Source organism: Dendrobates tinctorius, unplaced genomic scaffold, assembly GCF_039654945.1.
Source record: "Dendrobates tinctorius isolate UK_male_01 unplaced genomic scaffold, ASM3965494v1 ptg000312l, whole genome shotgun sequence".
Lineage (NCBI taxonomy): Eukaryota > Metazoa > Chordata > Amphibia > Anura > Dendrobatidae > Dendrobates > Dendrobates tinctorius.
This window is the reverse complement of record NW_027361979.1, coordinates 6694948-6707328: the sequence shown is the minus strand read 5'-3', so window position 1 is coordinate 6707328 and position 12381 is coordinate 6694948. Positions and strand designations below refer to the sequence as shown.

The window sequence follows — 12381 nt, the reverse complement described above, 5'->3', positions numbered from 1 at the left end:
CTCACTTCTATTTATAAAACAGCACAGTTTGCCATCATCCATGTGTGGAAATATTTTTGCGACACTAGAAATAGCTTTGCCATTGGTATATATGAGTCAATATATTTCCATATATTCTTATAGGAACTAGCGACACCACGTTCAACCTAGAAAGAACACTTGCAATTTCCTCCTGAGCTTCGCCTCAAACACAGGACAAGACTCTATTGGCTCCATTGTTCCCCATTAAGGAAGCTACCAGTCATAAAAAGAGTGTACATTGCATCTCTTTCTACCATGTTGTTTTGCTGGATTGATCGCTTGCCTCCTTCTATAAAAGTGTACCATGCAGATCCCTCCTGGATGTGACACCACTAGTAAAATGGTGTAGGAATATGTTATGAAGCAGACTACTCTAAGGTCTTATAAAAATTCATCCTGGTAACATGTAGTGTTATACTAAATAACTGAGCTGTGCTGCTATGCTGAAGCTTGCGCCCCGAGCAGCCCTGAGCAGGCTCGTAGTGTGCGTCTGTAGTGTGGCTGCTGACCAGACGCATTTATGGCTGCAAAAAAACCTCTAATAAAAATGTGTGTAAATATGTTTCATCGAGAAAATAACCTTTATTTGTTACTACGCTTGATTATATACCATCAACATATTCCGCCTCAATTTATATACAGTTGCTTCTCACCAAATTAGAATATCATCAAAAATTAATTTACTTCAGTTCTTCAATACAAAAAGTGAAACTCATATTAGATAGAGTCATTACAAACAGAGTGATCTATTTCATGTGTTTATTTCTGTTAATGTTGATGATTATGGCTTACAGCCAATGAAAACCCAAAAGTCATTATCTCAGAACATTAGAATACTTTATAACACCAGCTTGAAAAAATGATTGTAAAATCCAAAATGTTGGCCTACTGAAATGTATGTTCAGTAAATGCACTCAACACTTGATCGGGGCTCATTTTTTGCATCAATGCGGGGTGGCATGGAGGCGATCAGCCTGTGGCACTGCTGAGGGGGTCATGGAAGCCCAGGTTGCTTTGATAGCAGCCTTCAGCTCCTCTGCATTGTTGCGTCTGGTGTTTCTCATCCTTCTCTTGACAAACCAGTTCAGGCGAGTTTGTTGGCCAATCAAGCACAGTGATAATGTTGTTTTTAAACCAGGGTTCCCCAACTCCAGTCCTCAAGGCCCTCCAACAGATCATGTTTTCAGGATTTCCTTTGTATTGCACAGGTGAAGCAATTATCACCTGAGCAATACTAAGGAAATCCTGAAAACATGATCTGTTGGAGGGCCTTGAGGACTGGAGTTGGGGAACCCTGGTTTAAACCAGGAATTGGTACTTTTGGCAGTACTTTTTCTAATAAATGTTACATTTTAATAGATCTATGGTTCTCTTCATTTAGTTAGCAGTTTAATTCACTGCCTTCTTGGTTTTGTATTAGGTGGAAGTGCCAGTTTTTGAATCAGGACAATTTTGTGATTAATTTACATGTGAAAATCCTGGTGACAGTTTTCCTTTAATTCTGTTAAATATTAAGTGATACAATTAATATAAAACAATAATAAGAATGATTAGACCTCAGTCATTAGTCATGACCTCATGAGGCAGGCCCCTTGGAAAAATAATTGCTCACCCTAGTCCTAGGAGCCTGAACTTGCAGTCTACAGTTTTGCAGTATATAGAGGAAATGACGATTTCATATGACGACCGGTCTGAGTCCGAGATTCATGGTAGTATAAAGATGGTAGTAAATGGGAACTTCAGACCCAACTGTCATGCCCAAGCCATTTGCACTGGTGAAGACTAGCGTGTGACATTTTAAATCCTTCCAGCTAAACCTAATCTAGATTTTTGTTTATTGTGCTTTTATTTTTTCTCCCCTTCTTCAAAGAGTTACAACTATTTCATGTTTCTGTTTTTTTGCAGGACGAGTTTTAGTTCTAAGTGACACTATTGATTTTATCATATAACATAGTGAAAAAAAGATTAAAAAAAAATTCCAAGTGTCATGAAATGGTGGATGTTTTCAAGATATTTTGAGGGGTTTATTTTTTGTAGTTTCTTTTTATGATATTCATTTTGTGCTGTAAAAATGATTTGGATAGATTATTCTTCAGGTCAGTAAGATTACAGTGATATCATATTTACATAGTTTTTAGATTTAGTAAATGAAAATAATAGCTACAGTATTTGCAAAAGAAAAAAAAAATCAATTTTGGTTTGCATTGTCAATTTCTGTACTTTTTATACTTTTAAGTCGATGGACATGTTGAAGATTTGTTTTGGTCCTGGTGAGTTGTAGGATTTTTTTTGGGTGTAATTTTGGGGTACATACAACGTTTTGCTTTTCATTGGATTTTTGCACCAGATAATTCTAGTATTTTTTTCCTTTATGTTTACAGGTTAAATACTTACATATTGTGATAGATTATACTTTAATGACAATACTGAATATATTTACTTTTTAAAGTGTTTGGTTTGAATGGGGGGGGGGATATGGTGATTGCATTTTTCACCCTTTTTTAGTTCCTCGAAATTGAACTTGCAAATTTCTGATCGCTTGTTGTATATTCTGCAACATAACTGCATTGCAATATATAGCTAAAACTACAGTCTCCTATCAAGATCAGCCTGTAGCTGGGCTTCACAAGCAACATAGTAGTCATGAAGGTTTTCAGCAGTCCCCCAGCTGCCTTGGCAACCCATCGTCACATCACAATCAAGTGGCAATGGGCCTTATCGGTGGCAGGAACTGAGCTTTAAATGCTGTTGGCAGAGATTGACAACAGGATTTAAGGATTATCAGTAGCATAGCTCTGATCAAGGCTGTATAACAAAGCCAACATTTGCCTGGTATAGTGGAGACTCAATCCTGAGCTGAACTGCATATTCGACATGCACTATATTTACAGTGAATGACAGAAAGGCGTTCATGCTTACTGAAAACTTCTTTGAGTTTGCACCAAATTTATATTCTGCTTCATAAATTTGGCACAAAAGTCCTCCAATGAAAAATAGAAAGACAAGACAAAAAAATTACGTAAGAGGTCTTTCAAGTACAAGCATATTGGTAACATATCCTTAAGATAGGTCATCAATACCAGATCACTGGCGGTCCAACATCCGGGACCCCTATTGATTATTTGTTACCTGCCCCAACAGTGGCAAGATATAAATATAAAGTAAAGTAAGCAGACATTAATTGCTCCTTTATCATAAGCCATCATGATTGCTTGTGTTAGTCCCTCTAATAGCCCTGACCATTAGGGAAGTAAGGTTAAACGGGTACTCCGGGGAGATAAAAAATGTTGTACTGTCCCTGCCCTCATAAACTATGAAGATGAGATGGCCAGTGCACTTTAATTATCTTTAGAACACTTGAAATTCCGTGTGACAGGAGCTGCTCCTCACTGCCCCCCCCTTCCGTCTGGGACAATTACATCACACAGCAGTGTAGCAGTGTACAGCTCCCCCCCCCCCATGAGTAATGCTCAGCCCGGGAAGAGGGAGCGCAGCCACACTCCCCTGTTCTCTGCAGAGAAACAGCTATTGGGGCAGCACATTGGCTCAGTGGTTAGCACAGCAGCATGGCAGTGCTGGGGTCCTGGGTTCAAATTCCACCAAGGACAACATCTGCAACGAGTTTGTATGTTGTCCCGATGTTTGCATGGGTTTCCCCCAGGTACTCTGGTTTCCTCCCACACTCCAAAGTCATAATTATAGGGAATTTAGATTGTGAGCCCCAATGGGGACAGTGATTATAATCTATGTAGATCGCAGAAAAATAAGATAGCGCTTTATAAGAAATGTAATAATAATAAATAAATATAGTAGACTGGCTAATAGTAACAGCATGGAGCTAAACATTAAAGCAGTTGTCCAAGTTTGTGACGAAAGTCTGCAGTTACTCTATGTGACTGTAGACTAATGAATTCTCCCAGCATGCACTGCACGCTGTCAGGATTCTCTGGTCAGTAGGTCACAAAGCCTCAAGTATGCAATTTACATACATGTGGTAACATAAGTGGTCTCGCTCAATAAAGATAAAAATAAATTGAGTGAGGCCAGACACAGTTAGTTGGAATGTTCATACTTGTATACTTTCGCTCACATGACCACCCACTCTTGCCGACATTGTGGGAGAATCCTAAAAATGTACAGTGCACAGCGCTGACTGCACACTTTCATCTCAAACCTGTACAAGCCATTTAACTATAAAATGAAGTCCTGTCATATGCCAATCCTAACAGCATGTAATAGCCTCACTGTCAGGATTCCGCTCTGCTTGCTAGTTCCAGCAGTTATCACCTGGACACTTCACTCATATGTGATTTTTATCATAACATGACAACTAGCTTTTCTTCTTGCTTCTCTCATTTTTCACTCAACATTGAGAGAATTAGGGAGAGCAGCTCCTTGACTTTAAGTAATCAAATCGCATATGAACACGCAGCCACATGACGACTAATCAAACTACATGGAGGGCGCCAAACTGACTTCTTGCCCCGGGTGCTGGAAAACCTATATAAATCTCTGCTTTTGGGAAATACGGTCGGGTCCACAGGAACTGTAAATCTGAAATTATTGTTACTTCTACTGTCTTTGACTTCAGAACTTTGTGTAATTTTTCTTTGTGTCTATTTTTTTCAAAAAAGCTGCCTTTGACAGCTACACATAAAAAACTACAATAAATCCTTGTTGTGATTTATATGTCAAGGTGCCAGCTTGATAATAGAAAACCTAGAAACTATTTTTTCGTATAAAGTAATAAAGGAATTTTAAACATCATTTTCCCTTGAATTAAAGTTTCCCCACCTGACTTTGGTTAAGAAGCCAAACCAGAGACTCCATTTGCAGATACATGCTTTGGAGAGTTCGCCCCTCATCAGTGCAAAGCCGCCAGAATGGTGACTTTATCAACTTAATGTAAATGGAAAATGTCATTTTTTATGGCCTATACAATCAATGTGATCAACATGACATTTAATGGTGAAAGAACCTCCCAAATATAGCATGAACGTTTAGAGACAAACTAGAAAGTTTATCCCAGCAAGCCTGGAAACTTACAAAATAAATATGCATGCTCAAATAGACCAAATGAGCATATACAGTATACATTAATAGGCATCCAAACATCTCTGGCAGAGTCTTTCTGAAAGAACAAAGGATCCAGCTTGTTATCTTTTTTAAAGCAATTTAGTCTATGCCATTTTTTGAAGCTGCTGAAAATTAAAAATAATCCATCAGCAGGATTTTGCTATGTAGTCTGAGAGCAGTAGCAGTTAGCAGCTGAGACAGATTTCAGGGATGTATTACTTATTAGGCTATATGTTGTTGTTTCCATACAGTGAAGGTTTTATCACTAGGAGATAATAAGTCACTGGCGGTACTGATGCTCACATTAGCCCTGGTCCAACCACACTCCCTTCTCTGATAAGCAGCTTACTGTCAATAGACAAAGTACACAGAAAAGGCTGTGGTGTGGGTGGTGTTAAGGCCCCGTTACACGCTTCAATGTCCCAGCGATCCCACCAACGATCTGACGTGGATGGGATCGCTGGGACATAGTTAGCTGATCGCTGGTGAGTTGTCACATAGGCAGACTCACCAGCGATCAGGACCAGCGAGCACGCTGGTATCCAGGGTAAACAGCGGGTAACTAAGCGCCGCGTCTGCTGTATGGCTCTGGAAGCTCGCTGATCGTTAGTCTCTCGCTGTCACATGCAGTGATGTGTGCTGCCCAGTGGGAGACCAATGATAGATTTATGGCCCTGACCCTTAGGCAACGATTAACGATCAGCCAACTGATCATTGATCGTTGCTATGTGTCACAAGCAACGATGTTGTTTTGACATCGTTGCAACGTCACCAAACTGGCGACATTGCAACGATATCGTTCACAATATCATTGCGTGTAACGGGGCCCTTAGCTTTCTGATCCTCAACTACTGCACCAAGTGATACTTCATTGAAATAAATGTCTCTTTTCCTACATTGTGTTGCTTTAAGATGAGGTAGGTCTGGTGACAGATTCCCTTTAATGAGGACTGTCCATAAATTATGGCATATAGTTTTAGTACAGTTTAATTTATGTTTCCCTACACCAGTTTTGGATCTGTCACAGAGAACAGCATAAAAAAATACCCAAAAGGTTTCCCAAACTGTGATGCTTTTAACAAACAAATACAAGCATTAATTATGTTTTTATTAAAATTTTTAAAGTAAAGTCATATTTTGGCTAGTGACTTTATTTCACACATGCCATTAACTATACATATATTTTATAGACTCCTGTTTCGTTTATTTCTAAATTGTCAAGGAAAACATAACATTCTAAAATACTGTGCATAATAAACGTGCTCCATTTCTTTGGGTAATGTCTGTCAGAATTGTGGTGCATTTTGCTTAACAAATCTCCCCCTTTAAGGTAAGTCCACATATGCAAGTTTTCCTTAACAAATTTCGCTGTAGATCTTAGCTATATCTGCAAATGGTTCCAATCTCCAAATCTGCTTTAAAAATAAACCATAACATTTACATTTTTTCAGATTTTCAAGTTTCACTTTTTTGGTGAATTTTTTTTTGCTGCACATTTTTTTGTAGCATGTAGACAAAATTAGGTAAACCCGGATGAAAAATCTACCTATTAAAATGATGTAAAAGGTAGTTATCAATTAAGATGGCAGCAAGAAAAAAATTACTTCCTGAGAATTTAAAAATGATTATCAAGCAATCTGATACAGGTCATTTGTATGTAGAAGTGTTTATCTTCTAGCAACAGTGGTCACAATTCTCAGAGCGCTGCTTCTTCAGTTTTAGCTCAACTGTCCTCCATGCCATTTATGTTAGCTAAAAGTTGGTTTTAGGCTAGTTTCACACTAGTGTCCTGAGGCGCAGCGCAGGGCTGCCACTAAGCCCCGCCTCCTCCGGTCAGCTCCTCCTCTGATCGCATGATGCTGCATGCAATCAGCGTACCCTACATTTAGCGCTGGGTACGCTGGTCGTGCGCTGGTCTGATTTTGCCGGCGCTTGCACTCTTTTGGCGCTGCGCCGAGTGCACAAAAATGCAACACAGTGCGTTTTTGTGCGCTCGGCGCAGCGTCAAAAGGACGCAAGCGCCGGCAAAATGAGACCAGTGCACGACCAGTGTACCCAACGCTAAATATAGGGTATGTTGATCACATGCAGCGTCATGCGATCAGAGGAGGAGCTGACCGGAGGAGGCGCGGCCAGGGGCGGAGCTTAGCGGCGGCCCTGCGCTGCACCTCAGAACGCTAGTGTGAAACTAGCCTAACTGAAACATTACATGATTTATACAACACACAGTTGTGTGAAAAAAGTGTTTTCCCCTTCCTGATTTCCTTTTCTTTTGCATGTTCGTCACACTTAAATATTTCAGATCACCAAACAAATGTAAATATAAGACAAAGACAAGTAATCACAAAATGCAGTTTTTAAATGAAGGTCTTAATTATTAAGGGAAAAAGAAATCCAAACTTATAGCGCCCTGTGTGAAAAAGTGATTGACCGTTCCACATCCATTTAAAACATAAATTAACTGTGGTTCAAATTCCCTAGATACACCCAGACCTGACTACTGCCACACTTTTTCTCAATTAAGAAATCTTTTAAAGAGAACCTGCCTGGCAAAGTAAAGTAGACCAAAAGATCCTCAAAAGGCAGACATCATGCAACGATTCAAAGAAATTCTTGAACAAATGAGAAACAAAGTAATTGAGATCTATCAGTCTGGAAAAGGTTATACAGCCATTTCTAAATGTTTGGGACTCAAGCGAACCACTGCCATTATCCACAAATGGTTAAAACGTGGAACAATGATGAACCTTCCCAGGAGTGGCCAGCTGGCAGACTGACCAAAATTACACCAACAGCGCAGCAAAAACTCATCCAAGATGTCACAAAAGACCCCACAACAACATTTAAAGAACTGCAGGCCTCACTTGCGTCAGTTAAGGTCAGAGTTCATGACTCCACCATAAGAGACGAGGCAAAAATGGCCTGCATGACAAAGTTCAAAGACGAAAACCAGTGTTGACCAGTGAGAACATAAAGGTTCATCTCAGTTTTACCAGAAAACAACTTGGTGATCCCCAAGACCTTTGGGAGAATATTCTGTGGAATGACGAGGCACAAGTTTAACTTTTTGGAAGATGTATGATCCCATTGCATCTGGCATAGAAGTAACACATCATTTCAGAAAAGGAACATCATACCAACAGTAAAATATGGTGGAGGTAGCGTGATGGCCTGGGATCGTTTTACTGCTTCAGGACCTGGAAGATTTGCTGTGGTAAATGGAACCATGAATTCTGCTGTCTACAAAAAAAAAACATTGAGAATGTCCAGCCATCTGTTCTAGACCTCAAGCTGAAGAGCATTTGGTTTATGCAGCAGGACAATGATCCAAAACACACCAGCAAGTCCACCTCTGAATGGCTTAAGAAAAACAAAATTAAGAATTTGAAGTGGCCTAGTCAAGGTCCTGATCTTAATATGGTTGAGATACTGTGGCATGACCTTAAAAAGGCGGCTCATGTTCAGAAACCCTCCAATGTGGCTAAGTTACAACAATTCTGAAAAGATGAGTGGGCCAAAAATACTCCAGAGCGTTGTAAAAGACTCACTGCCAGTTATCGCAAACGCTTGATTGCAGTGATTGCTGCTAAGGATGGCCTAACCAGTTATTAGGTGTCACGTCCGCCATGTCTGTTTTGCCTCATGACCCCTGGAGTGGTGTGCACGCGCATTTCATGTCTGCTATCCTGCATATTCCCTAGAGCAGTGTGCACACTCACCTCATGACTGTTGGGCTGCAAGATGCCTCTGTGTTCCAAGAACCCCTGATCATGTGTCCTTCCTAGGCTCCAGCGCTGTCTGGTTATGCAATCATCTCTGCATGTCTGAAACCCCTGATCATGTGCCCTTTCCTAGGTTCCAGTACGGTCTGGTTCTCAAATCATCTCAGCATGTCTGGAATCCCTGGTCATGTGACTGCTCTTTGTGATCCTGGAGAAGCTGAACTGGAAGTTCTCCCCTGGTCTTGACCCGGAAGTCCTGGTGCTATGGTGCTATATCAGACAGCCCCTCCCTATGGTCAGGGCCTGATTATTGTGTTGCTTCCCTGCATGGCTGCTTGGTTGCGCCCTGTATTCTGTGCCCCTGCACTCTGCTCTGTTGTGCATCTCTGCACATGCTCTGTTCTTGTACTCTGTCTCTAGTCTCGTGTCATGTCTTGTGTTGTCTCTCGTGCCATGTTTGTCTTTGCCTTGCTTTACCTTGTAGTCCTTCTGCTGTTCTCTGCCTTAGCCTGTTTAGCTATGTCTTGCCTTAGCTATTCTTTGACTTTTAGTCCTTCCTCTGTCTTGCCTGTTTCGCCATGTCTAGTCTTTGCTATTCTGAGCCTTGTAGTACTTCTCATGTTTCTTGTCTCTGCCTGGTTTTCCGTACTCTGCCCTTTGGTGCGCTCTTGCACATTTCCATGTCTAGTCCCAAGGCTCTGCCTTGGCCCGGCTCTGGCCTATGCTCCGCTGCTAGACTGTCCTCTGGTGCTCTCTAGCACACTCCTGGCTAGTCCCAAGGCTCCCCCTTGGCTTGGCTCTGGGCTTCGGCCTACGCGCCGCTGCTAGCTCTGTTCTTTCTCTGACCTGGCTCTGTTTCTGCCTATGTTTCCGCTCCATTTTCCGTACCCTGTCCTGCCTTGTCCCTTGCTTGTCCTTGCCTTGAACCCCGGCGTGGGTTCCCCTGGCCGCGTCCTGTGCCGTAGTAGTGCCTCGTGTTTGTGTACAGCCGTGTGCACTGGCCAGGGAGGCGTGCCTCTTGCGTGGTTCCTAGCACGCAGCCCTTCCTTGAACCCCGGTGTGGCTCCTAGCACGCACCCTGCTTTGAACCCCGGCATGGCTCCTAGCACGCACCCTGCCTTGAACCTTGGCATGGCTCCTAGCACGCACCCTGCCTTGAACCCTAACCCTGGCGTGCCCTCTGCACGCGCAGGACTCTGCCTTGAACCCTGACCCTGGCGTGTCTCTCTGCACGCGCAGGACTGTCTTGTACCTTGGCGTGTCTCTACACACGCACCCTGTCTCGTTTTGTGAACCCTGGCATGTCCCCTACACACGCAACTTGCCTTGCACCTTGCCTTGGACCTTGGCATGTTCCCTAACATGCACCATGCTTGGAGATCTGTTGTGCCTCCCTGCCTGAACCCTGGTTTGCCTGCCGGATGTCCGGAACCTGCCGATCGCTGCCAGAGATCGTAAGCCTGATGACTGCGGCCTGATGTCCGGAGCTGATGTCCGCAGCCTGATGCCCTGATCATGTCGATCATTGCCAGCTGCCTGGAGTCTGATGCCATTGTGCCTTTGCCTGTACCCAGGCGTGCCACATGGCACGTACTATGCTATGGACCTTGGCGTGCCCACGTACGCACCTTTCATGTTTTGCTTGTTTTCACGTTTGCACTGAATGTTATCCTGAAGTTCTTAGTGAAGATACCTGCACTTACTTCTTGTCTTGTTTCCTGCTTGTCCCTGGTCGTCAGACACTCACATAGTGTCCCCTGAGCCGGCCGTCTGGTCCCAGCAGTCGTGGTGGCTCACCCCCTTGGTCTTGCCCCTGACACTCCCTGTATAGGGGGTGGTTCGTCACAAGGTCAGCTTTCCCTCGGTGGGTCGGTGCCACGACCCAGAGGGTCCACTCAAAAAATTGGCTCAGCAGGAGCCGAGTCCGTCACAGTTAATCAGGCCATGGACTCCGCTGGTACCTCAGCTACTCTTCTGATGAAGGATCTGACCTGGTTTATGTCCTCTGAACTCGCTTGGAAAATGGCGGTTCCCCGGCCTCTCTTCTGATGTGAATCAGACACGGCCCATGTCCTCTGAACTCATTTGGAAATGATGGTAGCCAGAGTAAGAAGACTTTCCTGTCTACCCACCGTTCTCCTCCACTGGATCTCTGTGTCTCATCCGCGGCTCCTGTATCTTGACCGGTGCAGGTGCTCTTTTCAGATGTCGGATCAACGTTGTTTGGAGTGTTTGTGCTAAACTCTGGTTTCTGCCGAAGAAAATTTTTGTTTGCTTCTTTCCAGCCCCAGTAAGAGGGGGCTTAAGGAGGGGGGTACTGTCACGTCCGCCATGTCCGTTTTGCCTCATGACCCCTGGAGCAGTGGGCACGCGCATCTCATGTCTGCTATCCTGCATGTTCCCTAGAGCAGTGTGCACACTCACCTTATGACTGTTGGGCTGCAAGATGCCTCTGTGTTTCAAGAACCCCTGATCATGTGTCCTTCCTAGGCTCCAGCGCTGTCTGGTTCTGCAATCATCTCTGCATGTCTGAAACCCCTGATCATGTGCCCTTTCCTAGGCTCCAGCGCTGTCTGGTTCTGCAATCATCTCTGTATGTCTGGAACCCTGACCATGTGACCTTTCCTAGGTTCCAGTACTGTCTGGTTCTGCAATCATCTCGGCATGTCTGGAATCCCTGGTCATGTGACGGCTCTCTGTGATCCTGGAGAAGCTGAACTGGAAGTTCTCCCCTGGTCTTGACCCGGAAGAACTGGTGCTATGGTGCTATATCAGACAGCCCCTCCCTATGGTCAGGGCCTGATTATTGTGTTGCTTCCCTGCATGGCTGCTTGGTCGCTCCCTGTATTCTGTGCCCCTGCACTCTGCTCTGTCGTGCGTCTCTGCACATGCTCTGTGCTTGTACTCTTATCTCTAGTCTCGTATCAGGTCTTGTGTTGTCTCTCGTGTCATGTTTGTCTTTGCTTTACCTTGTAGTCCTTCTGCTGTTCTCTGCCTTAGCCTGTTTAGCTATGTCTTGCCTTAGCTATTCTTTGACTTTTAGTCCTTCCTCTGTCTTGCCTGTTTCGCCATGTCTAGTCTTTGCTATTCTGAGCCTTGTAGTACTTCTCATGTTTCTTGTCTCTGCCTGGTTTTCCGTACTCTGCCCTTTGGTGCGCTCTTGCAAATTTCCATGTCTAGTCCCAAGGCTCTGCCTTGGCCCGGCTCTGGGCTTCGGCCTACGCTCCGCTGCTAGACTCTGTCCTCTAGTGCTCTCTAGCACACTCCTGGCTAGTCCCAAGGCTCTCCTTTAGCTCGGCTCTGGGCTTTCGCCTACGCTCCGCTGCTAGCTCTGTTTTCTCTCTGACCTGGCTCTGTTTCTGCATATGTTTCCGCACCTTGTCCTGCCTTGTCCCTTGCTTGTCCTTGCCTTGAACCCAGGCGTGGGCTCCCCTGGCTGTGTTTTGTGCCTTAGTAGTGCCTCGTGTTTGTGTACAGCTGTGTGCACTAGCCAGTGAGGCATGCCTCCTGCGTGGCTCCTAGCACGCAGCCCTTCCTTGAACCCTGGCGTGGCTCCTAGCAC

The 12381-nt window shown here is 44.0% G+C and overlaps 1 protein-coding gene across 1 annotated transcript in view; it reads right to left on the bottom strand.

Moving 5' to 3' along the window:
- Window positions 1-12381, bottom strand: part of IGFN1 (immunoglobulin like and fibronectin type III domain containing 1) — a 224452-nt gene that overhangs the window by 164459 nt on the left and 47612 nt on the right.